General features: G+C 37.4%; 2 non-coding genes across 2 annotated transcripts; one reads left to right on the forward strand and one right to left on the reverse strand.

Moving 5' to 3' along the window:
• Window positions 1-4,898: 4,898 nt before the first annotated feature.
• LOC121229936 (small nucleolar RNA R71) lies at window positions 4,899-5,005 on the forward strand. The gene has a single exon (XR_005927887.1). It is a non-coding gene; the product is annotated as a small nucleolar RNA R71 (small nucleolar RNA).
• A 16,694-nt stretch (window positions 5,006-21,699) lies between these two features.
• LOC121230149 (small nucleolar RNA R71) lies at window positions 21,700-21,806 on the reverse strand. The gene has a single exon (XR_005928101.1). It is a non-coding gene; the product is annotated as a small nucleolar RNA R71 (small nucleolar RNA).
• Between the last annotated feature and the right edge of the window lie 5,799 nt (window positions 21,807-27,605).

Here is a 27,605-nt window from a genome sequence, read left to right on the forward strand (position 1 = left end):
GCCCATGTTTCTCTATTCCCACGCCCGTGTTCACCTATCAAGTTCACCCACGGCCATGTCGCATGACCGTGGGGATTTATCTCATCCCATGTTTTGGGGATATCATTTACCCTGTCTTCGCACGGCCGTATCGTACGGCCGTGTTTCCCTCCGTGTTGGTCACACAACCTTAAGCACGACCGTGTTATTGGCTATGTGAAGCTGAGAACCTATGCTTCAAATACTCTGTTAGTGACCTAAATGTTTAAACCTTGAATTTAAAATAATTTAAAATCAGTAGTACTCGGGTTGCCTTCTGAGAAGCGCTTGTTTATATTGATGGCAGTTTGTGGAGTTGTAGCTCCTCTCCATCGACTTTAAAATCCTCTCCATTATAAAGTTTAAGACGGTGTCCATTTACTTTAAAAGTACCGTATGATGGGTGACTTACCTCTATTGTTCCATAGGGATGAACAGATTGAATTACGAAGGGTCCTAAACATTGTGATTTTAGTTTCCCGAGAAATAATTTGAGTCTTGAGTTGTATAGTAAGACGAGATCTCCAACTTCAAATTGTTTGCGTTACTTTAAATGAACGCCATGGCACGCCGCTTCGTTGCTTCCTTGTATAGGCGTGAATTTTCGTATGCATTGGCTCGCCATTCATCTAACTCGTTCAGCTGCATCAACCTATTTTTTTCCTGCAAGTTCAGGATCAAGGTTTAGAAATTTAATAGCCCAAAAAGCTTTATGCTCTAGTTTGAATGGTAGATGACAACTTTTTCCATAAACAAGTCTGTAAGGTGATGTCCCTATAGGAGTCTTAAAAGCTGTTCTGTAAGCCCAGAAGGCATCGTCTACTTTTGTTGACCAGTCTTTTCTATTTGATTCTACTGTTTTTTCAAGGATCCGTTTGAGTTCTCGGTTTGCTACTTCAACTTGTCCATTAGTTTGAGGATGGTATAGGGTGGTTGTTCTATGATGAACTCCTTATTTCTTAAGGGTTTTTTCAAATTGGGTATTACAAAATGAGTACCCCTGTCACTGATAATTGCTCTAGGTGTTCCGAATCTCAAAAAGATTTTTTAAGGAAACGTACTACCACTCTAGCATCATTATTAGGTACAGCTTGAGCTTATACCATTTGAACATGTAGTCAACTGCTACTAAGATGTATTTATTTCCAAATGAACTGGGGAATGGGCCCATGAAATCGATACCCCACACGTCAAATATTTCAGAAGAAAGCATATAGTTTTGAGGCATTTCATCACATTTAGATATGTTACCTATTCGTTGATATGTTGCCAATAAAAACCTGATTCAAGTATTTTTTCTACAGTCTCAGTTCCACTATAGTGTCCTCCGGTTGGCCTTGAGTGGCAATGTTCCAATATTTTTTATATTTCTGATCCTGTAACGCATCTTCTGATGACTTGATCTGCACATCTGTGAAACAGGAATGGATCGTCCCAAAAGTAGTTTTTCGCATCATTAAAGAATCGCTTCTTTTGCTGGTGTGTTAACCCTTTTGGGATAATGTTAGCAGCTAAAAAATTCGCGATGTCTGCAAACCAAGGAACCTCGGAGTTAGATATAGTGAAAAATTGTTCTTCAGGGAACGAATCATTTATTTCCACGTCATCTAGTTCTATGGGATTAGGTTTCTCAAGCCTGGACAGATGATCAGCCGCGAGATTTTCAGCTCCTTTCTTGTCCTGAATTTCCAAGTTGAATTCTTGCAATAAGAGAATCCATCGAATGAGTCGAGGTTTTGCATCGGTTTTAGTTAAAACGTAGCGAAGGTGGGAATGGTCAGTGTAAACAACTTTAGACAATATGAGATATGATATAAATTTATCAAATGCAAAAACCACAGCTAGCAACTCTTTTTTCGTAGTAGTATAGTTTTCATGTGCAGCCGTTAAGGTTTAGCTAGCATAATAGATAAGTTGAAAATGCTTGTCTCTTCGATGTCCCAATACTGCACCTACTGCAAAATCACTTGCATCACACATTAGGTCAAATGGTAAGTTCTAATCAGGTGCAATTATGATTGGAGCATCGATTAATTTATTCTTTAAAGTATTAAATGCTTCTAAACATTCCTGATCGAAGTTAAAAGGTATATTTTTTTCTAGCAATTTAGTCAAAGGCTTAGCTATTTTAGAAAAGTCCTTAATAAATCTTCGATAAAAACTAGCATGTCCTAAAAAGCTTCTAATAGCCTTAACTAAACTAGGGGGTGATAATTTTTCGATTGTTTCTATTTTAGATTTATCCACCTCAATCCCTTTACTAGAAATTTTATGCCCAAGTACAATACCTTCTTGAACCATGAAGTGACATTTCTCCCAGTTAAGCACAAGGTTTGTTTCCTCACATCTTATTAAAACTCGTTTTAAATTTTTAAGGCAGAGATGGAAAGAGTTACCGAATACCGAAAAATCATCCATGAAGACTTGCATGATATCTTCCACGAGTTCGTCGAATATGGCTATCATACATCACTGAAAAGTGGCAGGAGCATTACATAATCCAAAAGACATTCTACGATAAGCGAACGTACCATATGGGCAAGTTAATGTCGTCTTTTCTTGATCTTCAGGAGCTATTGGAATTTGGAAGCAACAAGAGAGTCCGTCTAGGAAGCAGTAATACATGTGTCCAGATAATCTTTCTAACATTTGGTCAATGAATGACAAGGGGAAGTGATCTTTTCTTGTGGCGTCATTCAGTTTCCTGTAGTCTATGGAAACTCTCCACCCTATAACCGTTCTTGTTGGGATTAATTCATTCTTCTCATTGGTTACAACCGTCATGCCTCCTTTCTTGGGGACAACCTGCACTGAACTTACCCAAGAACTGTCAGAAATAGGATAAATAATTCCAGCATCTAGAAGTTTAATTACCTCGACTTTTACAACTTTCTTCATGTTGGGGTTCAGACGTCTTTGAGCTTACACACACGGTTTGTATTCATCTTCCATCAAAATTTTGTGGTGCAAAAAGAAGGATTGATTCCTTTAATGTCAGAAATTTTCCATGCTATGGCCTTATTATGTTCTTTTAATACTTGGATTAATTTCTCTTTCTCCTTGGGTTACAAATTAGAAGCAATAATAACTGGTAATGTAGAATTATTTCCAAGGAATGCGTATTCTAAATGGCTTGGTAATTGTTTATGCTCCAGTTTGGGAGGCTCCTCAATAGAGGGTTTTTGCTTAAGTTCATCGTTTATCTTAATACCCTTATATTCTACTTGTCTTGACGGAGGGTTATTAGGTTCCTCACCTATCTCCTCGTCTTGAGCTGGATACGGTTCTGTCGTCTCCTTTTGTACAATTTCCGGAAAAGAGTCTTGAGTAATATGATCAATAGAGTCAATGAAATAACATGAATCATCTGTTCCCTAGGGAATCTCATAGCATTGTAAATTTTAAATATCATCTCCTCGTCACCTACTCTAAGTACCAATTTACTGTCACCCATGTCAATCACAGCTCTAGCAGTGGCTAGGAATAGGCACCCTAAAATTAAAGGTACTTCCACATATTCATCCATGTCAAGTACAAAAAAATCAACAGGGAATATAAATTTATCTGCTTTTACAAGTACGTCTTCTATAATACCCCTAGGATATTTAACAGATTTATCAGTTAATTGAATACTCATCCTAGTGGGTTTAGGTTCCCCAAGACCAAGTTGTTTGAACATTTTATATGGCATCAAATTAATACTAGCACCTAAATCAGCTAGTGCTTTTTCAATATTCAGATTACCAATTAAGCAAGGGATAGTAAAACTTCTTGGATCTTTTAGTTTGGTTGGCAGCTTATTTTGGAGTATGGCGGAGCACTCCTCGTTGAGTTCTACTGTAGATAAGTCCTCGAACTTCCTTTTATTTGTTAGAAGCTCCTTTAAAAATTTTGCGTATGTAGGCATCTACGAGATAGCTTCAATAAAAGGTAAGTCGATATGTAATTACTTAAAAAGTTTAAGAAACTTACCAAATTGTGCATCAATGCGATCTTTTTTAATTTTGCTGGATATAGAACCGATGGTGTATATTCCTCTAGCACTAGTTTGTCACTATTTTCGGGTTTTTCTTCCCTCCTTTCGCTTTCCATGGCTTTTTGTGCTAACTTCTTTTCAGATTCCGCTAACACTTTCCCACTCCTTAGTGTAACTGCTTTGACATGCTCTCTTGATTTGGTATTACTAAGTAAATTTCCTAGTGGTCTTTCCGAGATTAGTTTGGAAAGCTGGCTTATCTGAGTTTCGAGTCATTGAATTGATGCTTGTTGATTTTTAAGTTTGTCTCGGTATTTTGGAAATGGATTTCTGACACTGATATGAATTTTGAGAGCATCTCCTCAAGGTTCGGTTTCTTCTCTTGTTGATAGTGTGGCTGTTGAAAACCCGAAAAATGTTGTGGTCTTTGATTTCCTGGACTGCCCTATAAAAAATTTGGGTGGTTCCTCCAACCTACATTATAAGTATTAATGTATGGATTATTTTGAGATTTAAACTTATTGTTACCCATATAGTTGACTTATTCCTCTTCGGTTGTGGGATTGAAGGATTGATATTCTGTATGCACACCTCCTACACTTGAGTCACACCTCATTACTTGGTCTACCTGCGTAGAACCAAGTAAACCATCAATTTTTTATTGAGAAGTTCTACCTGATTAGAGAGCATGGTAACTAAGTCGATTTTATAAACGCTGCATGTTTTTGTTGGCTTTGTCCTCATAACTTGCCACTAATAGTTATTCGATGACATCTCCTCTATAAACTCATAGGCATCTTCCGGTGTTTTATTGTTGATGGTTTCGCCAGCACCTGCGTCAACCATTTGTCAAGTCAAGGGATTCAGACCATTGTGAAATGTTTGTACTTGTAGCCAAAGCGGTAACCCATGGTGAGGGCACCTTCTCAGTAAGTCATTGTATCTCTCCCATGCATCGTAAAGTGTTTCTAAATCCATCTGCACAAAAGAAGAGATATCATTACGTAATTTAGCCGTTTTAGCCGGCAAAAAATATTTTAGTAAAACTTTCTCGGTCATTTGTTCCCAAGTAGTAATTTACCCTCGTGGTAACGAGTTCAACCACTGTTTAGCTTTGTTCCTCAATGAAAAAGGAAATAACTGAAGATTAATGGCATCATCAGAAACACCATTGATTTTGAATGTATCGCAAAATTCCAATAAATTTGCTAAGTGAGCGTTGGGATCTTCATCCTGCAAACCATCAAACTGAACAAACTGCTGTATCATCTGAATAGTGTTAGGTTTTAATTCAAAAGTATTTGCAGCTACAGCAGGTCTAACTATGCTAGATTCAGTTCCTGTTAGAGAAGGTTTAGCATAATCATACATAGTACGTGGAGCAGGATTTTGATTAGCCGCAATTGCAGGAGGTAGCTAATTGCCTTGGTTTTCAGCCATCTGTCGGTTGGGAGTTGAGTATCATCTTCTTGCTTGTTCTTCGTGTATCGTAAGTTGTGCCTTATTTCTCTTTGATTTCTACAAATTGTACGATCGATTTCTTCGTCAAAAAGTAATGGTCTTGACGGGTTTCTTCTAGTCATAAACTATAAAAACCTGCCAAGAGAAAGAAAAAATGAATTAATAAATAATAATAATTAAATTAAATTACAAGAAAAATAAATGGCTAAAGTAATAAAAATTTAGCGTTCCTAATATTTTAGTCCCCCGGCAACGGTGCCAAAAACTTGATCGCGTGATTCGTAACAAGTAATAAATATTTATAATGAAGATCAAACCTAGACTAACTATTATCGCGATGTAGGCAAGTGTACCTATCGAACAGTAGTATAGTTTTAACAAGATCTGATTGTCAAACCCAAAGGAACCAAAAGTATTAGTAATGACTGTCTTTTTATTATCTAGCCTAAGAATAATGGGGTTTTGTTTTAATTAACTAATTATCTAAACTAAGAACACACAGAGAAAAGAATTGGGGAATTGCTCTTGGGAAAATCGATTGACTTGAGATAATACCTAAGGAAAAATCTACCTACACTTTACTTGTTATTCTGGCTCCAAACCGGATGATTTATTCATTCAACTTGTTCCGTATAGATCCCTAAGTTATGTTATTATCCCTATTCAAGATTAATAATGTCTAATCCCTAAATTGAATAACTGAGACTTTTCTCTAATTAACATTCTAGGGTTGCATTAACTCGATCTATGGATCCCCTTATTAGGTTTCACCCTAATCCGGAAAAATTTCTAGGCGCACAATTAACTCCACTTAATTATGACAAAAGTACTCTTAGACAGGGCCTATTCCTCCTCTAAATAAGAGCATGTCTTGAATCAGTATCCTGGGATATCAAAACAAGAATTAAGAACACATAATTAAGAACAAGTTAAATATTTATCATACAATTCAGAAAATAATAACAAGATTCGTCTTAGGTTTTATTCCCCTTAGGTATTTAGGGGACTTAGTTCATAACTAAATAAGAAAACATCTCAGAAGAAAAAAGAATACAAAACATAAAGAAAACCCAAAACTCCTGAAGGGAAATTGAGGAGAGATCTTCAGTCTTGATGATGAATCCGGCTTCTAAGATGGATCAATCGGCTTCCTTAGGGTAATTCCTTACCCCTATTTTGTCTGTCCCCCTTTTTCTCCTCTTCTAGGGTGTATTTATAGGCTTTGGAATGCCTAGAAGCCCTTAAAAGTGGCCTTTTCTGATTTGTACTTAACTTGGGCTCGGCAGGGACAGGCACGTGCGACACGGCCACGTGACATGTTTGCCAGGCCGTGTTCGATCTATTAAATTGCACACGGTCGTGTGGATCAATGGTCAGGCCATGTGAATCATGAAAGCCTTGGTCGACACCCTCGAAAGACTCAGACATGTGAGCTGCCCGTGTGGCAAGGCTTAGGCCGTGTCATCTTCTTAATTTGGTCCGTTTTGTCCCTTTTTTGCTCCTTTTTGTCTTCTTTTAATTCTTGGTGCTCTCCTATGTACAAAACATGAAATTAAAGCATTAGGAGCATCGAATTCACTAATTCGAATGAGAAATCATCCATAAAATGCATTAAACATGGGGTAAAAATATGTATAATTTATGGTTTATTAGGACACTTTCACCAACTCCCCTTTACTGAAGGACTTTGTTAGGTCCACCACGATTATATAGTCATAGTACTCATTCCATGAGTCTTGCCGTGATTTCTCCTTTCCTGCCTTAGTGAGCTTCCTGGTTCACTATCTTTAGCTTAGACAATACTGTAGAAAAAGAAATTTTCAAAAGGAAAATAAAAATGAGTAGAAAAATATCTTGAAAGTAAAAGCATTTGTGACTTAGAAATGTAGTGAAAAAGCAGAAAGAAAAGTGATAAAGTCACCAAAAATAGAACGATGCATTCATTAGTGCACACAAACTTATGAGCTAGCCATAATTATTGTATTATGTTGTAACTTCCTGTATGGAGAAATAAGGTTGTGAGCGGGTAAGGGTCACTCAGGGGAGAATAGGGAACAATATAATATGTCAAACTATTTTTGTGCTTGAAACTGTTTGATGCTTAATGTTCTTAAATTCCATATTTTTCCTAAGCCTCAAAATACTACAAGCCGAAAAGCCCTATGTGATCTAGCTATTCTTATTTACAAATTGACATCATATTAAATAATTGCACTTTCGATTATTTGTTTTCTGCTAGGATAATGAAATTACCTGTATAACTTATTGATGGATCCCTACATCTAAAACATTTTATGTTTGTATGCTTTGTAATATACTGAACTAAGGTGTTTGATATCAAAAGTGGTAAGTCTATCATATATCTTGCCAAGATTATGTGTAAATATGAAATGCTTAATCTTGTGCTCCAAAGCTAACATTTGTACCATACTTGCTTAAGGGTCATCTTTTAATTACTTCTTTTATTTGCTTTACTTGAGGACAAGCAATGGCTTAAGTGCAAAGGAGTTTGATTTGTCGTAATTTGATGTAGCATATTAAACTAGTTTTCACATTTCAGGAGCTTGAATACAATCATTTTTATTAGGTTTTAATTAAGTTTTCCTAGTTTCATTTACATTTAATAAAAAGTTTAAATTTAGTATTTTTATTGAATTTAGGGGCTGAATGAGGCTGAAGGGTGAGCTAATATGCTTTGTGAGTGTGTAGTAGACCTTTAGAGGGTGTACCAACTCAATACTGGTCATTGTGTTGCAACATAGGGAGTTTGATGTCGGAACATAGGGAGTAGAGAGCAAGAATTCAAGACTGTCTTCATGTCGCGACACACCTCTGAAGCTATCCTAAATACAAGCATACTACCTTCAATACCACGACATAGGTACTAAGGTGTCATGACACCGGTCCTACATGAGAAATACATACAAGCCAAGGGCATTTTGTTCTACACAATAAAATATTAAACACAATAGCGTCAACTGACCGAGGGTTGAGGACGACTACAACCCTAACTCTATAAATAGGCTCATTTAACACTTGTTATAGATGGCTTTTCATATTTTATAATTTTCTTTATAGTTTTAATTTTTAGTTTTTTTCCCTTTTCTTAAACTTTAGGTTATTTTTAGTTTTGCATTTATTGTTAGATCTAATTTGTGGAACTCATCAACTCTTTGTGGATTTCGTGCTTTAATTAAATATGATTCAAGATTCTCTTAAACCTTCGTCTCTTGATTTTCTATTAATGTTTATCTTTTATATCAAGTTTATTATGTTTTTGAGATCCATTAGGAACTAATTCTCTTTTGGGGGATTAGCGAGTGGAGGTATGATTAATTGATTGTTATGTACGGTTTTCTTAGTGGATCATTTGTTTGGGAGAGGAAGAACTTAAACCCTAAACTCGACGATCCTAGGAAGTCATCTAGGTGAGCATTAACCCAAAATTGGTATGGCCTAACCGTGAACACTTGAGCCCTGAACCAGTTTGAACTGTGAGGTTGAGAGATAAGTAGTTCTTGTTGACTCCTTATTTTAGTGGAAGATCAAGAGATCATGTTGGGGTAATCACTAGTTAATTGAATAAGGAACCTGAAGCAATAATTATTTATGACTACCGACGGAAGCTAACCATCCATGTTCAGATCTGATTCAGTTTCCATATCAAATTTCTAAAAGTCTTCCCTTTATAGTATTTTATTCTTTATTTATAAAAGTACCAAATGTAACACCTCTAACCCGTACCTGTCACCGGAATAGGGTTATGAAGCATTACCAGGCTTATTTCTTAAATATTCATACATTTCAAATACATTTCTCAATTCAAATAGAAGTCATTTAAAATATAGTCATATAGTCCATAACACGAGCCCTCATGGCTTAAAACAAGCATTAGAAGTGGTTCAGAACTAAATTGAATACTTTAGAAAAACATAGAAATTTACAAAGTGCAGGGGACACACACCCGTGTCACAGGTCGTGTGGACATTCAAAATGGGACCACATGGTCGTGTCCCAGCCCATGTCCAACCCCACGTAACTCTTTGACTTAGGTGACACGGCCAACCACATGCCCCTGTGAGTAGCTCGTGTACCATTCCAAATGGCCTCACACGCGCCTGGCCATGTAAAAACTAAAGGGTATACTGACTTGTGCCACACGGCTAGTCCACATGCCCGTGGGAAACTACTGACTTGATTTATAAATAAGTACCAAGGGACACACGGTCGTGTCACCTGGCTGTGTGTTACACACGGCTAAGACACACGTCATATGTCTCTGCCTGTTTAGAAAAAATAGGTCATTTTCCAAGCCTTATTTCTCACCCAAAGTTGCATTAACCTAAACACAACAAATAGCATATGACCAAATCATCGATTGGGAATTAAACCAATCTCAACCAAGTCTGAATCATACAATACCAATACTAACAACTCTAATGCTCATAAAGATCACAATTTTCCATTTTAAAACATACCAAAATCACTTTCAATGAATCACCTAAATGGTCAATTTCATATATGCATTATATTGCTTAATACTTAGCATGCTAATACATTCTCAATTTCAACCAATTGCTACCTAATTACCAGTTCAAAATAAGGCATCCATATAGCAATTATAAACCACATACAAAAGGGTAATTTATACATATTTACTTATCAAAACATATGACTACTTACAAGCCAATTCAAATCGCCAAAATTCATCAAGACATAAGGCTACACTAGCCAAAAAGACTTATACATGCCATATAACCACACTACTTAAAGTTCAAAAGTACCAAAAAAACTGTTGGATAGTGTGATGAGATCTCCGACGACTTCCAACCCAAGCAAGCTTTGAAAATCACTATAAAACACGGAAAAGTAAACAAAGTAAGCTATTAAGCTTAGTAAGCTCATATGGCTAATAAGTACAACTTACCATATAATCATAATTTAAGTAATTAAACATGGCATAATGCAACTCAATTTAATCCACAAACCTAACACATATTCATCCATAAGGTTAGACATAAAATTGTCAAATTTCATAGCTTTAATGCTTTTATGATTCATATACATACCTATAATGATATATATCGATCTCTTGTTCTTTCATAACATCAATATACCCATTGAACCATTTGGAATACCATCGAATACTCGGGAATCTCGCATACTAAGTGCCAATACATGGTCAAAACCATCTCAATCTCATATCTCATATAAATGCTCACTCTCGAGCTATCACTGGTCTGCTCACACAAGCTGACGGTCAAGACGTAGCTACAGGTGCTGCTCACACAAGCTTATGAGTAACCCCAACACATTCTAAAAAACTTAGCCATCGGTAGAAGGTATGAACCAGACCCAAAACACGGTAACCCCTAATGACATGTCATTTGTATCCTACCTATTCTTAAGGTTCAGTCGGAATCTCATATATTGCGAAATCATCATCGAGTATATCCATGAAGTCATATTCATCAATAATGTAATGATAAATTATTTAAATTACAAATAATTTAACGCTTATTAACATACGAACTTTCTTTGATCACAAAAATGACGAAATGGATCGAGTAGTCCAAAACTTTATCTTTTCCTCGTTCTAGATCCATACAAGGCTTAACTTGATCTAAATAAAAAAATTCAATCCATTTAGTATTCATTCTATTCAATTCAACTCGAAATACATATTTTTACAAATTTATACTTTTACCCCTAATATTTTAACTTCTTACAATTTAGTCCCTATCTCATAAAATGAAAATTCATGCAATTTAATCCAAACCCATGCTAGCCAAATTCTATATAGACTCATAGCAGCCCAAAATTTTCATTATTTCACATTTACCACTTAATTTCACATTTCTCAATTTAATCCCTATTTGACATTTTCAACCAAAATCACTTAACAAATGTTGTTTATCTAACAACAACCATTCATTTTCTATCATCAAACATCAAAACACATACAAATTCATCAATGGTAAAAACCCTAGAATTTTAACAGTTTTGCAAATTAGTCCTTGGGCTAGCTAGATTAAGTTACAACGATTCCAAAAACATAGAAATCATTCAAAACTGTGTAAAAATACATACCATGCACTCAAAAATACCATGGCCAAACTTAGTAAGGTTTAATGGCTTTCCTTCCTTTGCAAAATCAGTGGAAGAAGATGGAAAAATATGATCACCATGTTATTTTTATTTAATTTGTCCTTATTTACTAAATTACTAATTTAACCTTTTAATTAACCATTAAAAATCACTTATATGATGTCCATCTTTGTGCACCATTAATGTTAATGGTCTATTTACTACATAAGGACCTCTACTTTAAGTTCTATAGCTGTTAGACACTTTTATCTAATAGAATGCAACTTTTACACTTTACGCGGTTTTTCTTAACAAAATTTTTATACTAAACTACTAACATGTTTTAGAAATTAAAATAGTAATAAAATAAATATGTTGACTTCAAATTTGTGGTCCCAAAACACTATTTTGATTTCACCGAAAACGACTTGTTACAACTCTCTCCGCTTAGGAATTTTCGTCCTCGAAAATCATACCAAAAAATAGGTTAGGGTACTGTTTTCTCATGGCTTCTTCGAATTCCCACATAGATTCTTTGTTACCGTAACTTTTCCAAAGAACCTTCACTAAAGCTATGCTTTTGTTTCTTAACTCTTTAATTTCTCGGGCCAAAATTTTGATTAGTTCTTCATTATACGACATATCGGGCTGAATTTCAATCTTTGTCAGAGAAATTATGTGCAATAGATCTGGTCGATACTGTCTTAACATGGATACATGAAATACATTTTAGATCTTTTCAAGTTCTGACGATAACTCAAGTCAATAAGCTACTGGCCGAATTCTCCCGATAATCTCGTATCGTCCAATAAATAACGGACTCAATTTTCCTTTATGAGCAAAATGAAGAATCTTCTTCCATGGAGATACTTTCAAAAACAATCTGTCACCGATTTGAAATTCAATATCTTTATGTTTCAAATCTGCATATGATTTCTGTCGATTTGAAATTGCTTTCAAACTGTCGCGAATTACTTTCCCTTTCTCTTCAGTCTTCCTAGTCAAAACAACCCCATGATTATTTTTCTCACTAAGCTCGGTCCAGTATAATGGAGTTCGACATTTACGACCATATAAAGCTTCATACGGTGCCATCTTTATGCTCGATTCATAACTATTATTATACATAAATTCAATCAATGGTAAATATTTTTCCTAATTGCCCTCAAATTCTAAACCACAACAACGAAGCATATCTTTGAGAATTTGAATCACTCTCTCTTATTGACCATCGGTTTAAGGATGAATAAAGTACTAAAATGCAACCATGTACCGAAAGCCTTTTGTAATTTCTTCCAAAATCGTGATGTAATTCGCGGATCTTTATCCGAATAATAGAAACTAGCACCCCGTGCAATCTGATAATCTCAAAGATGTACTGTAACACCCTTAACCCGTATTCATCACCGGGATAGGGTTAGAGGCATTACTGGATAATACACATCATTCACATAAATTTACGCATTCATAATTAATATCCATTCAAGTCATCCACATTGTCCTTTATAAGGTCCTACGAGACCTTAAAACATGCTTAAAAGTGGTTCGGGACTAAACTGATAACATTTGTAAACTTTGAGAAACTTAGAAAATTTTTATACATTTAAGGGTCACACGCCCGTGTGAACAGGTCGTGTGCCTCACATGGCCACCAGACATGCCCGTGTCACAGGCTGGGTGAAAACAGGGCATACATACTGATTTGCACCACAGGACCGGTGACACGCTCGTGTGCCTTGGTCATGAAAAATCTGGAGGGGTTACTGACTTGGGTCACACAACCAGCCACACACTCCTGTGCCAGCTCGTGAGTCACACACGGCCAGTCGACACGCCTATATGTCTAGGCCGTGTCAAACCTATAGGGTATACTGACTTAATTTGAAAGGGTACCCTAAGGGACACACAGTCATGTACCAAGGCCATATGTCACACATGGTCAAGCCACACGCCCGTGTGCTCAGCCATGTGGAGTGAAAATAGGCTTGGAATAAGCCACATTTCTCACCCTCCTCAAGCATACCTATACCACATCAAATTTGCACCATTTTATACATATATAAGTGACCAAAGCTTCATACACATTTCATGCCATCTATCCCCAACCATTTCAACTACTAATTTCCATATTTAAAACATACTAAATCATTATGCCAAAATCATCAAAGCTTACATAAGTACCAAATGAATTTCCTTATCAACTTATCAACTATTTCATGTCACAAAACATACCATATCATCATCTCAAAATCAAACTACACTATACCAACTTCCAAACAATAATACTTCAACTTACAACTACGTAAAAGAGCAACCATATAACCATACCAAACAAGCCAACACATAATGCATTATATAAATCACAAATATCACTTATCAAACACATAATTTAAGCTAACTTAAATGTCCAAATACATACCAACATTTACAAGGCAAATCTCATGGCTCAAAATAATAACTCAAAACATATCAAGATAACACTAGCCTATACATGCCATATACCATATATAAAAAGCTTCAAAAGTACTAACGAGATGATCATAGTGTGATGACGTTTCCCTATAATCCTCGAGTCTGAGCTAGCTTTGATAATCTATAAAATAGTGAAAAATAAACACAGTAAGCTTTAAAAGTTTAGTAAGCCATATATAAATAAAGTCATCATATGAATATTTACATATCAATTCAAATATGCCAAGCATAACTAAACACATACAAGTTCACAAACCTTTCTCATTGAACACATATTCAATATCTTAATCACATTCATCAAATATTTCCCCTTTTCAATACTTCCATGAATCTCGTACATACTTGCCTAACGTATTTCATTCACACATTCTTTCTCAACTTTACTTTTCCCAATGAACCATTCAGAATTGTTAAGGATACTTGAAAATCATATAAGCTCGCACAATGCCATATCTCAGATATGGTCATACATGTTATCATATATCGATGCAATTGTCCCAGAAAGAGTCTTACATGGAATCATAATATGATGCTAATGTCCCAGTCATGGTCTTACACGTAATGAAAATACAATGCCAATGTCCCAAACATGGTCTTACATGTAATCACATCTCGATAACCTAATGTCATGACATCCGTATTCTATAGTATTCCTAAGGTTCGTACGGGTTTTTTAGATGTCGTTACTATGTCGATTCTTGCTCATAATTACTTGTTTCAACTTTTATAACAATTCAATGACAAATAAACACATATAATTTGTAAATCCCTAAATTTTGGGTCTAGAAGTTTTAAGCCTTGAGTGGGTGCAGTTAGGAGACTACACTCAAATATTTAGTTGTGTAAGAAAGTGACACAAATGCTTGTTTGTTTCAGTGGTTAAGTGCTCTGGGAAGTGTTTAAGAAGTCCTGAGTTCAAGCCTTGGCTTTTGCAAAACTTTGATTTTAATTGATTAAAACCTTATCTCTAGTCAGTAGGCTTCTTAAATAAATGTGGTTTTTTCTTGTAATAAAAAGCCTGCTAGTTTATTGACGAGTGGCGTGTGGAGTGTGCAAGGGGTCTGAGCTTCGAATCCCTGCTTACGCAAATGGAAGTTGTTTTTGCTACTGGCCATGGGAGGAAGTTGTATATGACTGAAACACCAAGAGTTTGAACAGGTTTGAATAGATTGGTTGTTAGCCGAATCTAAGGAGATGAATGTTAGGAAATTAAGGAATTTGAGTGGTTTGGAGGTGTTGTGCCGAAATCAGACTGTTGGCACATAGAGTTTCCGTTTGGGTAGGGGTGTGTGGAGGAGTAAATGGAAGTTTTGTTGATCGAATAAAGGGGTTTTTGTTGGCAAAACTTCGATCATAATCTAGTGGGAGGCCCAGTCCTCTCCTTACTTTTTAGGTTTTCAAATAGTTCGTTTGGTGTTTTCTCTTCTTTTGGTTTTGAGTAGTTCTAAAAATTTTCCAAGGGTGCAGCTGATTTCCCCTCATTCTTGACTAATTTCTTATGTCTCCTATTTTCTTTTCTTCCGATTTTGCCTTCTCCTCTGTCTCAACTTGGCCAATTTCCTAAGTAGCACTTCCCTCTCCATCGATTCTTCTTTGCTCTTCTTTTGTGTTGGCTGAATCCTTATACTGTGTTTTGCAAGCTGAAGACCTTGTTTCAACATTATTTTTTCTTTAGGTCGAATAGTTCTTGGCCGAATACCTCTTGCATTTATGGTCAATTCTTCTCTCTCAATCAGTCGTACTACCTTCTCTTGCTAAAACTGAATACCCTTTTGGTTATTTAGGTGGCATCTAGACTGGGGTCTTGGCTGATTATTGGTTAGTCTTCTTCTCAAGAATTGTCAATTTCTTTTTCTCTGTGGGCTGAATGTATCCTTCTCATTCACCCTTTATTTCACTTTAATGGCTATCACTTAACTGTGTGGTTGTTAAATATTGCTAGAGGCGTGATCTCCATAGTCAAGGGGTTAGGCCGATTGTTCTTTCACAACAAGTGATCTTTTCACTCGTGGTAAGTACTTTAAGTAGTAATTATATTGATAAGGGTTTATAACTTCTGATGAATCGTCTAACTATTTTATAAAGGTTAAAGCTTTGGAGAGAGTTTATTGGGTTTGGAGCAAGAGGGGTTCTGCAATAGTTCGATTAGTAAGTAGCGATGATTCGGATAAAATATTTGCGATACTATGGTTTTGGATTAACCGTAAATATGAACTAATGGTGGAGTTGTTGTTGTGAATCATAGGTGCTTTGATCTTGGAAATGTTGAGGCTATAGTTTTGTTACAGGTGTGTGTACAACACGACCATTAGATGTGTAACAACAAAAGTCGAAAAGCCGAAAAGTGGGCTGTCGGCACCACGTGAGTATGTGGCCACCCGTGTGGTAGGTCATGTAACAAAATATGGCCGTGTGGGCGATGAGATGGCCATGAGCTTTCTCATGGACCAAAATGATATTGGGCCATGATGGGCCGAACTGGGCCGTGCGGGCCGAATAGGCTTGTGGGCCCACATAAAAAAATCGTGCAAAATATGGCAAATTGTGGGCTAAGCGGTGTAAACTACGTGGCTAAGGCCATTTTGGGCTATGTGAGCCATATGAGTGATGGGCCCACATGGGCCCGCAATATGGGCTATAGGCCCATTATCATTGGTTGACTATTAAGGTTGCACGGGTCGCCTGAGACGACTGTGGACCCATTGTTAGGTCGGTAAGTAAACTTAGACCCTATACTAATGACATGACTAATATACCCCTGTGAGGTAATTTGACTGAAATACCCCTATATTATGTATGATTGCTTTTGAGCATAACATTTCTACATACACGTATGATATTATGTTGCATTACATGGGGTGGGATATATGATTTTGGAAGAAGTGTACTGATGGGCTATAAGCCTATTACCCGCAGCTTTGCTGTAAATACTGTTTTAGTACCGAAATCGGTACGACTTGATGTGTATTGTTGGCTGGGTCGATTTTATCCCCACATGGTGTGTAGGGCTGGTATGGAGATGGTGTGTAGCAGATGGATTGGGTAGGATTCTATGCTTGCATACTGTACTGAAATGAGCTAAGGCCTAAACTTCCATTGGTACTGAAATGGGCTTAGGCCCAGATTATTACTGCTACTGAAAGAGGGGCTAAGGCCCCTAACTAAAATTGGGGGCTTAGGCCCAAATTGTGTTTACTCTGATTGTATACTTTTATGGGATTTTACACATTGAGTTTTCATAAATTCACCCATCTATTATCCGTGCAGGAAATCCCCAAGCTTAGACAGATCGAGGCGATGGAGGCCTCGAAGGTGGCCACTCGACGTAGTTAATTTACTTAAAATACTATAATTTAGATTTTATTTGATATTGGGTTTTCGTTATGTAATAAGGTATTTTTAAAGTTTTTTTTAATTTGGAGATTTAATTACTTTAATCTTTACCTGTTAGTAATAGGACTCGTATTTTCAAGAAAGCACAAACCAAAGTTTTTCTGAAATCATCACGCATATGCCATATGTTTTAAAAGCTTCTACTACAAACACTGTTTTAAAATTTGAGAAACTAGTATAATTTATATTTTTCTTAAAGAACTGGAGTTTTCTCAAACAACTAGTCGTTCTAACCTTTTATTTTGAAACTAAATAAGTTTTTATGAAAAAAAGATTTTTTTCAATTTATGTTTTGGAAAAACACTCCAATGTCACATCACAGATTCAGCCATAATGTCTAGGTTGGGTTTGGGGTGTTACATTTAATGGTATCAGAGCTAGGTTGTAAAACGCGACTGTGGATTTTGGGCTTTTGCAAAAACGTGGAAATTTTAACAGAATTGTTACAAATGGTTTAAAGTGATTTGGAAATGTTTTACTGAAGAAGTGGTATACCGAGTCTCCGTGCCGATCCTGTAAGTCTTCTGATTGTGTATACAGAAAGAATTTTATTGGAATGTCATTACTAAGACTACTTAGGTAGTAAAACTATGCTGAAACTCTCTAGTTAGAGTAGACTGTGAACCATAGCAAGACTGCGAACTGCGAAAACAAACTCTGAGATAATATCGTTCATAAGATATCTGTAATGAACACAGGAACAATAAACTGACTGGCATAAAAATTTTAATACAGATAAGAGCACGATTGAGTAATGAGCACTAGAGGTACTCGTGGTAAAGGCCACGGCTGAAGCCGTGGTGGTGCTCGGGCTAAGTCTTCGTCTTCTAGACACCAGCCTAATAAAGAAGTCAAAGAGGCTCTAGCTTCATCTATGGCTGAGACAAGGTCTCAAAATCGAATAGCTGGGGACGACGCACTGTCCCAAGCGATGTTGAGGATTCTGGAAAGGGTCGCTGGGCCTAATACTGGTATTGTGGGCCGTGGGTCGGTAATGGAACAACTGAGGTCCAATAGGGCTGAGATTTTTAGGGGTATCGCTGGAGTTGCCCCTAATGTGGCTGAATATTGGATAGAGACCACGAGAAGGATCATAGATGACCTTGACTGCACCCCCGAGTAGAAACTAAAAGGTGTTGTGTCATTGTTACGAGATGAAGCCTATCAGTGGAGGCTTATAGTTAAAGTGGGTACTCAGCTCGACCGGTTGAATTAGGAATTCTTCAAGACTGCATTCCAAGTAAAATATGTGGGCGCTAGTTATGTGGATGCTCGTAGGAGGGAATTTCTGAATTTAACTCAAGGAGATAAGACAGTGGCTGAGTAAGAAGCTGAATTTTTACGACTTAGCCGCTATGCGCTTGGGATGATGGCAACTGAATATGAGCATTGCGTTTGTTTTGAAGATGGCCTCAAAAAATGGTCTACAGGTTTTGATAGCTCCACAGAGGGAGTGAGATTTTGCTACTTTAGTGGACAAGGTAAAGATCACCTAGGATGTGAAGAGCGTTGAGCGCCAGAACCGTGAAAAGAAAAGAGGTAGGAACAAGAGGGATTCGGTACCCTCATGCCCATTTTTGAGGCCTAAGAAAAAGCCTAGAATGGATGGGCTAGCTAGAGATGAGATCCCTGTTGCTGTCACTGGACCGTAGCCCTGTGCAGAGTGTGGGAGGTGCCATTAAGGTGACTACTGGAGAAGGATTGGCGCATGTTACTGGTTTGGGTAATGTACAGAGAAGTGTTTAGAGTGCGGATCTGTGGAGCACCATATTAGGGATTGTTCACGGAGGCCCGAGCAGATGCAAGCTACTGGTTTGGGTAATGTACAGAAAGGTGTTCAGCAGCCACCAAGAGGTCATGGTCAGGCCAGGCGTAAAAATGGTATGGGCTGTGGTTGTGGAGCAGAGGGCAGAGGTGCTGATTATATTGAGGCAAGGCAGCCAGTACTGGTTTATGCTACATGTCACCGAGAGGACGGAGAAGCCCCAAATGTTGATACAGGTACGTTATTTATCCATAGTGCAGCTTATGCCGCACTGATTGATGTTGCATCTATGTATTCCTAAATATAACTTGTACTATACCTGAGACCTCGGGTTTAATGGTGGAAAGTGTTATGAGTAAGGTTGTTGAGTCCAGTAGAGCAGATATGCATTTGGAGGACCAGGGAGTTATCTTCTTGGTAGATTTCATGGAACTTTCCTGTAGAGAATTTGACTTAATTCTGGGCATGGATTAATTGGTTAAGTATCAAGTGCATTTTGATTGTGCTAACACTCAGGTTAAATGTGGTAGTGTCTTGGAATTTGAGTGCGCAGCAGGAGCGTAATGGGGTAGTCTGTATGGGCAATAGTTCAAATAGTTAGAAATTTCAGGGACGAAATTTTTGTAAGGAGGGGTGAATTGTAAGGCCCTAAATTTTGGGTATAGCACGGCCGTGTCAATCTGGCAGAATCGAAGCACGACTCACACGGGTATAGTACACGCCGGTGCCATTCTAACAAGCTTGAACACGACCTGAAGTAATCACACATGGGCGTGTCCCTGCCGAGCCCAAGTTAAGTTCAATTCGGAAAAGGCCACTTTTGAGGGCTCATAAGCATTCCAAAGCCTATAAATACACCCTAGAACAGGAGAAAAGGGGGCACACAGAATAGGGAGTAAAGAATTACTCCAAAGAAGCCGATTGATTCATTTTAGAAGCCGGATTCATCATCAAGACTGAAGATCTCTCTTCAATTTCCCTTCAGAAGTTTCGGGTTTTCTTTATGTTTTGTATTCTTTATTTTTCTAAGATGTTTTCTCATTTAGTTATGAACTAAATCTCCTAAATACCTAAGGGGAATGAACCCTAAGACAAATCTTGTTATTATTTTCTGAATTGTATAATAAATATTTAACTTGTTCTTAATTATGTGTTCTTAATTCTTGTTTTGATATCCCAGGATACTGATTCAAGATAAGCTCTTATTCAAAGGAGGAATAGACCCTGGCTAAGAGTACATTTATCATAATTAAGCGGATTTGATTGCGCGCCTAGACATAGGGTGACAAGATTTTGCCGGATTAGGGTGAAACCTAATAAGGGGATCCATAGATCGAGTTAATGCAATCCTAGAGTGTTAATTAGAGAAAAGTCTCAGTTATTCAATCTAGGGATTAGACGTTATTAGTCTTGAACAAGGATAATAACATAACTTAGGGATCTCTACGTAACAAGTTGAATGAATAAATCATCCAATTCGAAGCTAGAATAACAAGTAAAGTTTAGGTAGATTTTTCCTTAGGTATTGTCTTAAGTCAATCGATTTTTTCCCAAAAGCAATTCCCCAATTCTTTTCACTGTGAGTTCTTATTTTAGATAATTAGTTAATTAAAACAAAACCCCATTATTTTTAGGCTAGATAATAAAAAGATAGTCATTACAAGTACTTTTAGTTCTTTTGGGTTCGACAATCCGGTCGTGATAAAACTATACTTCTGTTCGATAGGTACACTTGCCTACATCGCGATAATATTGAGTTTCAAGAATGATTAAGTATAGATATTTAAAACCTATCATGAAATAACGCGATCAAGCTTTTGGTGCCCTTCCGGGAACTAAGATATTAGGAACGCTTAATTTTTATTACTTTAGCCATTTATTTTTCTTGCAATTTAATTTAATTTTATTATTTATTAACTTACTTTTTCCTTCTCTTGGAAGGTTTTCATAGTTTTTTACTAGAAGAAACCTGTCGGGACCATTACTTTTTGACTAAGAGATCGATCGCACAGTACATAGAAACAAAAAGAGAAATAAGGCGAAGCTTAAGATACATGGAGAACGAGCAAGAAGATGATACTCAGCTCCCAACCAAAGAGATGGCTGAAAACCAAGGCAATCAGGTACCTCCTGCAATTGTGGTTAATCAAAATCCTGCTCCACGTACTATGTATGATTATGCTAAACCCTCTTTAACAGGAACTGAATCGAGCATAGTTAGACCTGCTGTAGCTGCAAATACATTTGAATAAAAACCTAACACTATTCAAATGATACAGCAATTTGTTCAGTTTGATAGTTTGCAGGATGACGATCCCAACGCTCATTTAGCCAACTTTTTAGACCTATGCAATACATTTAAAATCAATGGCATTTCTGATGATGCCATTCGTCTTCGGTTGTTTCCCTTTTCATTAAGGAACAAAGCTAAATAGTGGTTGAGCTCGTTACCACGAGGATCAATTACTACTTGGGAACAAATGACTGAAAATTTTTACTAAAATATTTTTCGCCAGCTAAAACGGCTAAATTACGTAATGATATCTCTTCTTTTATGCAGATGGATTTAGAAACACTATACGATGCGTGGGAGAGATACAAGGACCTTCTGAGAAGGTGCCCTCACAATGGGTTACTGCTTTGGCTCCAAGTATAAACATTTCATAATGGTCTGAATCCTTCGACTCGGCAAATGGTTGACACAGCAGCGGGTGGAACCATTAATAATAAAACACCGAAAGGTGCCTATGAGTTTATAGAGGAGATGTCACTGAATAACTATCAGTGGCAAGTCATGAGGACAAAGCCAATGAAAACAGCCGGCGTTTATAACGTCGATTCTGTCACCATGCTCTCTAATCAGGTAGAGCTCTTAAATAAAAGATTGATGGTTTTCTTAATTCTTCACAGGTTCACCCAGTAATGCAGTGCAAAGCAAGTAGTGGTGGAACAAACCATTCGGGATACCAACCTTATGGCCATAACATGGATAACGAGCAATTAAACTACATGGGTAATAATCCTCTACCTCAAAACAATCCATATAGTAACACTTATAATGCAGGTTGGAGGAACCACCCAAATTTCTTGTGGGGCGGTCAAGGAAATCAAAGACCACAACAACCTCCGGGCTACCAACAACCATCCTACCAACAGGAAAAGAAGCCAAACCTTGAAGAGATGCTCTCAAAGTTTATATCAGTGTCAAAAACTCATTTTTAGAACACTGAGACAGCACTTAAGAATCAACAAGCGTCAATCCAAGGGCTCGAGACTCGGATAGGCCAGCTTTCAAAAATAATCTCCGAACGACCACAAGGTGTTTGCCAAGTAATACCGAACCTAACCCAAGGGAACAACTCAACGCAATAAATATTCAAGATGACGAAGGAGTCGTTGAGCCTGAACCAGAATTGAGGCACAAAACTATGGTAAGCAAAGGTCAAGGTGAGGTAGATTATAATAAAAACAAACCAGTGACTATCGAATATAAACCTCATGTGCCATACCCCAACGCGACAAGGAAAGACCGCTCAGATGAACAATTTGGTAAATTTCTTAGACTCTTAAAAAATTTACATATTAACTTACCGTTTATTGAAGCTCTATCACAGATGCCAAACGCAATGAAATTTTTAAGGGAGCTTTTAGCAAATAAGCGAAAGTTGGACGAGGCATCGCGTGTGGAACTGAACACAGTTTGCTGGGGCATTCTCCAAAATAAACTACCCAACAAACTAAAAGACCTAGGGAGCTTTACTATTCCTTGCTTAATTGGTAGTTTAGATATTAATTATGCATCGGCTGATCTAGGGGCTAGTATCAACGTCATGCCTTACAAAATGTTTAAGCAACTAGGTCTAGGGAAACCCAAACAGACTAGGTTGAGCATTCAATTAGTAGATAAAACTATAAGATTCCCTAAAGGTATTATTGAAGATGTGCTAGTTTAAATTGATAAAATTATATTTCCCGTTGACTTTATTGTTCTAGACATAGAATAGGATAGAAACACTCCCTTAATCCTAGGAAGGCCCTTTTTAGCAACTACTAAAACTATCACTGATGTTGGCACAGGTGAACTCACACTCCGGGTGGGAGACGAAACAATCACCCTTCAAGCTCGCAATTCTGGAAACATATCAGGAATTGAAGGTGATCATTTAACCCATTCTACTAAAACTAACAATATGGTCTAACCTACTTTGCAGAAAATGAGTCTGAATGAAGCACACGAGTCATTCTTAGGAAAAAGTAGAGGACCTGTTCATGAAGATTGAAGATTACAAATCAAGGAACTCGATGAATGGTGGACACATAAACCAAGAACACCAGACAAACCAAAACTACGCCAAAACGAGCCTGATACCTCTCCAAATCAACTTAAGGTTGGTGATAAGGTGTTATTAAATGTCGCAGATCCCCATATCGTCACTACCACACCGAATGAGGAAATCCTTCTTACGGTACTCAATATTTTTCCATTCGGTACGGTGAAGGTGAGTCATCCCAAGTTCGGCACTTTTAAGGTAAACAACACCCATTTAAAACCTTATTTTGATGAGATTGATAGCAGGAATGAGGAGAATAAACTCCTCAAACCACCATGATTATTCAAACGGAGACGTAAGTCAAGCTTAGACTATAAATAAGCGCATCTCGGGAGGCAACTCGAGCACTAACAACATTAATTTATTTAAATTTTGATATTTAACTCCTAACTTACTAATAGAAATCTTGAATACAGGTGTTTCCACAGAGAAACGGTCAAGCACACGGGTGTGCTTAAGGCCGTGTGAAAACAGGGCAAAAGATTTCTCCAACATGGGCGTGGGAGAAGCGAACGAAGCTAGACACAGCCGTGCGACACGGCCGTGTGACCTCACACACAACGGGCATGTACTAAATGTCAGACGCTCCCAAATTTGAAATTCGCAAATCACACGGGCTGAAATTGGGGAACACGAGCGTGTGCCATGGCTGTGTGCCCCAAAATCTATAAATTCCCTGCATTATTCACTTTCTTCCCCATTCAAGAACCCTAACCCTAGCCGCTACAACTCCACACGGCCCCTCTGCCACGCCCGTGAGCCGCCTACAACTCCATTCTCGACGCCCACTCTCTTCCCTTAGCGTTTGTTTACTCCTTTTTCTTTTATTTCACTGATTTATAATGCTATTTATCATATTAATCCATGTTTTTCATGTTATTTCTATATTGATAATCACATAAATTTCATTTATCAAACAAGTTATCATCTTTCTCATGTTTAAAATCTTACTCATTACATGATTCCTACACTTCATGTAATTAGTTAGAAGTAAATATTCATGGCTAGGATAGTTGAAATAATCATGCATATTGTGTTGACATCTCTTTTCATTCATATAGTAATTTGCATTCCATTCCTTGCCATTTTTACTTATATCACCATGCTCATGCCACATCGAAATGGGTTATTAAACTTATTACTTTAATTGTGGCTGAATTTATTCATGCATTTTCCTTTTCAAATTTAGTCGTATTCCTTTTATATATTATAAATTGCCCACTCATCAAAAAAACGAATTGATGTTTCCACTTGTAGGTACACAATGTCGCATTCAAGTGGAAAGAAAACTGCAATACCAGCCTCGAAGAAGAGGAAGGGAGCGTCATTTTCTGCGGGTCCAACCGCAGAAATTTGTCACCCTTTCCTACAGTTCCCCCGAGGGCCTCAAGAAGAGCTTTTTCAAATACTTCGGGCCCGACCCTTAATTGTGGGCTGCTGCATCAACTGGGCTACCATAGAACAAGTTTAGATGGCTGACGCGATTCGGGCTCTCCTAACCATCGACCTTTAGGAGTTGTTCTTCGGGATTATCGAGCCGACATACCTCGAGCTCACAATGGAACTCTGCACAACATTCCATCTTCAGACCGTAATGACATGGTACGATGATCTTGGCATGGTCTAGTTTCGCTTAGGTGGGTTAATCCGCCAGCTAAGCATCCCAGAGTTTGGTGCTGCACTAGGCTTATATACGGAGGAGTTCAAGGAGGAGAATGAACTACATGCTCTCAGTTGCCACATACATTTCTCTTATACGAAGTGCTGGCACACTTTGGCCCCTGGCACGGCCTCCTACAATCCTAGCCGCTCTAAGGCATCAGTTCTCCCACCATCCTTGAGGTACTTACATGCTATTTTAGCTCACACAATTACAGCGAGGTGAGAGAGCACTGGCATCGTCAACACCCACGACGTCTACTTCTTATGGTGCATGCCGCAAGGGCACGTTATCGACCTTGCCTATTTCATCACCCTTGTGATTTAGCACTAGACAGAGCGGCATAGGAATGGGGTCATCTCCATTAGCCCCTGCATGACCTGGTTGGCGCGACACTTCGGGCTCCTCAACACTGCGGCCCAAGAATCATCCCTGACCCTCATCAGCCAGATGTCTCCACAAGGCATCTCGAGCATGCTTAGCATCAGGATGATCGAGAGGCACCAAAGAACTTACCCTCCCCAATATCACCTTCCCAATCTATTGAGGAGGAGGCCTAGGAGGACATTCTTAATGATGTCCCCCCACAGCACGAGGGCCCACCGACTCAGCCACCACCACCCCTTCGTCCAGTTCCAACGGCGGCTTCATATGTTGACATCTCAGAGCGCCTCACCCGATTTGAGCAGCAGTGTTTTCAACGATTTGACAACATTGATGCTACCATACAGTAGATTTGTCAGCACCTCCACATCTCATCGTCAATCCCACCTCGCGAACCATCCAGCGATAAAGATGTTTAGAAATATTTATTTCTTATTTTATGTTTTTAATTTTTATTGAAACTATTTTTTTATTTTTATTAGATTTTAGAAATTTTATTTTTAATTATTGAACTCGGTTATTTCTTTTTGACTAATTATTCTTCCTAATATCCCCTAAAAAGTTCTTGATTTTATCACAGTTATATAGAGCTCTTAAGTTCATTGTCACATAGGAACTAAAACTCCACCGGGAAAGGTTCTCCACGACTGCCATGTCCTAATCGACCACGACCATAGCTACCACTAGATATAATATTGTTTTGGCGCAAGATTTATGGCTAATGAACCTCTACGACCACCAGAGTATCCTCCTCCACTCTCGAACCGATTCCTCTCTAGAACACCAGTTCGAGAATTTCATCATACAGGAAGTTTCACTTCTCTCCCTATCTTATTTTTATACTCTAATATCTATCTTTGTACATTGAGGGCAATGTACATCTTAAGTGTGGGGGGTATTTATTTCATTATCAGAAAAATCCCTGAATAATTACTTTGTTCTCTTGAAAAGCTCTCATATCATATTTATGATAAATTTTAATTGTTTATGATTTTGATTGATATATCTTGAATTAAAACATAGACATTTATGCATTGATTGTTTAAACTTTAAGACATTAGAGAATCAAGCATGATAAGTTGATTTTTAAGAATTTAAAATTATAGGTTGTTTCCCCAAGTCTAGGCATTACTTTGAATTGGAATTCACGAGTCTAAACATCAAAAAGCCATAATTTTTTGTGAGATTTTTGAGCCTTTTGAGCATCTATTAATTCTTTCATACTCACTTTTATTATTGCTTTGAGTGCGTCAGTATTGAACTATTATTCTAGAACTTGCTTGATTATGCATGTCGAGACCACACCATTTGATTTGGTATATCAAAATGACCCCCAAATTAATTTGATCCCTATTTTTGTCGAGATTTGAGTTGAAGAAATTTCTTAGCTATGTCTTGTTTGTAATAAGTTAGGCTATGTATTTAACTTGTTCTTAAAAAAAACTATGTATATATATTAGTAATTCAATATTCTGAGAAGAAGCTCTGTTGTACGCAAGTGAAAATTAACTCTTTTTCTAGTTAGGCAAATTTTCAATTCAATCTCGATTCTAACCCTTTCTTTCAGGTTGTGACCACACCCACCTAACCAAGCTGCACTACAACCCTCGAAAGACCTTTTGATTGATGTATCATCTTAAATTATAGTGGTGAAGATTTGATTTTCATGCAAGCCTATGGTAATGAATTTTCATTATTGACTATTGAATGCTTCATTTATTGTCCTTAAACACCTCGAGTGATTTGAGTGAATCTTTAGTGAGGATGTGAAACTCTGTGATATTCTGAATCAAAGGTAATTACTTAGATGCGAAGAGACACCTATGTTTGCATGATTAAATACTCAACTTGGAATGTTTGAAACTTTTATGTTCTTTTAGTTGAATTCTCAATGTATGATTATCACCTATGGATTATTCTGAGATATTATCGATAGAAATTATAAGTTGAGAAGAATTTATTTTGATTATGAGTTGAGGATTTTGCTTGAGGACAAGCAAATGCTTAAGTGTGGGGGGTATTTGATAAACTGTAATTTATACATATTTTTACCCCATG

This window comes from Gossypium hirsutum, chromosome A05, assembly GCF_007990345.1.
Source record: "Gossypium hirsutum isolate 1008001.06 chromosome A05, Gossypium_hirsutum_v2.1, whole genome shotgun sequence".
NCBI classification, from domain to species: domain Eukaryota; kingdom Viridiplantae; phylum Streptophyta; class Magnoliopsida; order Malvales; family Malvaceae; genus Gossypium; species Gossypium hirsutum.